This window comes from Eucyclogobius newberryi, unplaced genomic scaffold (genome assembly GCF_026437365.1).
Source record: "Eucyclogobius newberryi isolate DKJ021-1_F unplaced genomic scaffold, fEucNew1.0.hap1 SCAF_10, whole genome shotgun sequence".
NCBI lineage: Eukaryota > Metazoa > Chordata > Actinopteri > Gobiiformes > Gobiidae > Eucyclogobius > Eucyclogobius newberryi.
Genome location: NW_027315724.1, coordinates 30792317 through 30795473, shown reverse-complemented (window position 1 = coordinate 30795473; position 3157 = coordinate 30792317).

Here is a 3157-nt window from a genome sequence, read left to right as displayed (position 1 = left end):
AACTCACATCCTACACATTTGTAGTGTTTATTTGTTACATTGTGGCATGTTAAAAACATGATTTCTTGGAAATATTAGACAATGTCACTAATATAAATGGATAAGTCACCAGGGGAGCACGTCCTTTCTCACAGGCCAAAAGCAATATTTGTTGATATATTTTAAACATTAAAGGTGCACTGTTTTTCTTTCCTGGTGGGGGCTTGTCTCCATGGAGATGTTATTGCTTTGCCTGGAATGTTGGACCCAAATTACTTATTACCTTATTAAAATTCATTGGTAAAATCTAATAGCACTTTTTTACGTATACAAATTGAGATTCTGTCCATCAAATCAAACAAAAATGTATTTTTTAGAGCATATTTAAAAATAGCCAAAGCTTACACAAGTGCTGAACAACATCCAGCAGACTATTAGAATAAAGAAAAAGATACAAGCAAAAATAAAACAAGATGCTTGATTTCAAACACATTCAGGAGCATTAACATATGAAAAATACTTAAAATATGCAATATGAACTGCTAAACTAGTGTCAGAATTCCATATATTTGTAAATGTATATAATTGAAGCTTTTGATAATTGCCACAACTCAAATTCAACTGAGATATAACGTGCAGTTATAGATGCAGGGTCCTCTCCACAGAACTGATCCGTTACTTGGCCTGATTGCCTTACTGAGGAATAACTAAGGCAAGGCAATTACATCTCCTTGGAGCAGATGACAGACCCTCCACCCAAAAAACGTATTTCTTGCACCTTCAATTTACAGCATATATACTCAAGATACTGTTAAAGGAATAATTAAACAAGCTAATTGCAAAATCCCTGGCTTAAGTGGTTGCAAATAAGGCCAGCGTTAATAACAGGATTACATCATGTTGTAGCTTGTCAAGTACAGTTCACATTTTTAGCAACAAAGTGTGTGTCTGCACCGAGGAGACTGTCAATAATGAAAATGAGAAGAGTCTAATATGCATCAAGTTAGCACAAGATTTAACCTAAACATGGGATTAGCTTGACAACACTGAGCGTCTTAACTCCGTAGTTCTGCAAGAAGACGCCTCAGGTTCAGACATTTGATTTTACCTCAAAGATATTTAAGACTTCTCGCTTCTTGTTCAGGGCATATTTGATGTGTAACGTTACATAGCGAAGGAAGAATAGAAGAAAAATAAAAGTAACGCATGTCGCTGCATTAGTCTCTCTGCCCGATGCTCAGTGGCGGATGTCTTCCGCATTACTTCCTGAATCGGGGCTAGCTCCTCCCACCGTGGTGACGACATGACGCTTAGGTCTGTATTGTACACTGTACACTTAAGGACATTTACAATGTATACATTTTACTTTTACTTCCCTACATCTGAGAGCAGGCTTTCTGTTATATTCCACTACATTTTTTAACTAAACTCAAAACTGCTACTAAACTTCTACTATTATAGCCTATTGCACACAGGGTTTTGAACATTTTCACGGCGAGGAAACTGCTGTTATGATTTTGGGCGTTACAAAAATAAATTTAATTGGAATTGAAAAGTACTTTTCATGTGGTTTGAGGGATTTTTGTACATTTATGATGAGAAATGTAATAATTTGAATGCATTGATCCTGTTGTTACTGTTCTTTAAAGTACATATTTAAACTAGTATTTCAAAACTTTTTCTGACATAGCTTTTGTTGTGCTACTTTTACTTGAGTAATTCCATCACTGTAACAGACAAAAAACAAAAATCCTTTAGTTGCTGAGGGCACCTGGAATCAAACCAGGGACATCCTGATTATTGGTCAAATACTTTGCCACTGAGCTATACCCAAAACACTAACTATGTTAAGACCAGAAAGGAAATATACCCTACAATAAACCTATTCAGTGTCCAAAGAAAAGACCTTACCCTGATTGGTCGGTGAAGACCCTTGATTTGTGAGACAGACTACACTGCTCACCCACACGACTCAACTCAATGTTGTTGTGTTACTTTTAATTGCAGCTGGCAGCCAACTGCAAAGGTGCGTTTACCGCCATCTTCTTTAGACTTTATTCTTTGATTCTTTTTCTTTGGTGTTTTATGGCGTTTGGTATCCAAGTGTTACATTACCGCCACCTACTGTAGTTGTACGTCTTCTTCTTCTATGGTGTTTTATGGCGGTTGGTATCCAAGTGTTACATTATCGCCAGACTTTGTTGTTGTTGTTGTTGTTGTTGTTGTTGTTGTTGTTGTTTTATGGCGGTTGGCATCCAAGTGTTGCATTACCGCAAGACTTTGTTGTTGTTGTTGTTGTTGTTGTTGTTGTTGTATGGCGGTTGGCATCCAAGTGTTGCATTACCGCCAGACTTTATTCTTCAGACTTTGTCGTATTCTTTAGAAGTTCTTCTTTTTATGACTTTAATCTGGATTGGACGTTATTTTTTAGACTTAGACTTTATTCTTTAGACTTCATTCTTTCAGTTTCTTCAAAGTATGTGTTTTTATGCTAATGAGTGGACTTAATGTAGTGATGTTCTGGAATCTTGGCTTTTATGACACTGGATCCTGACATCCTGGTTACTTTTTCTTCTTCTTTGTTTTTTATGGCGGTTGGTATCCACAGTGTTACATTACCGCCACCTACTGTAGTTGTACGTCTTCATAGCTTTTTTAACGATTGCAACGCATTATGCATGAGATTGAAAATAATAATGCAGAGGGTTTGTGGACGAGGAAGCTTAAATGTAAATGTCCACAAAAGTTGGTTGAAGGAAGTTGTGACTCGCCGCTGTAGATAAGGATCAGAACTTCTCTGTCTCGTCTTCTTGAAATAACCCTTTTCATTTTCAGTTTTAGCCTCTGTTTTTCATGACTACTTCTTCTTCTTTGGTGTTTTATGGCGGTTGGTATCCAAGTGTTACATTACCGCCACCCACTGTAGTTGTACATCTTAGACTTTCTAAAAACAGAGAGGAGCTTTCAACACGTGACAACAAATAAGTCACGAGTGAAGCCTATGGATGTGACAAGAAAACTGTTTAATATTAGGGGCAATTATTTAGGGGCAATTGTTTGGGGGTCACATTGCGAGTGACCCCTTGTACTTGTCAGTGACCCACTTGTACTTTTTCCTATTAATGAAGCCACGATTGCATTAATACCCAGGCGCTTGCCCTACGTTTGTGTCGAGCCA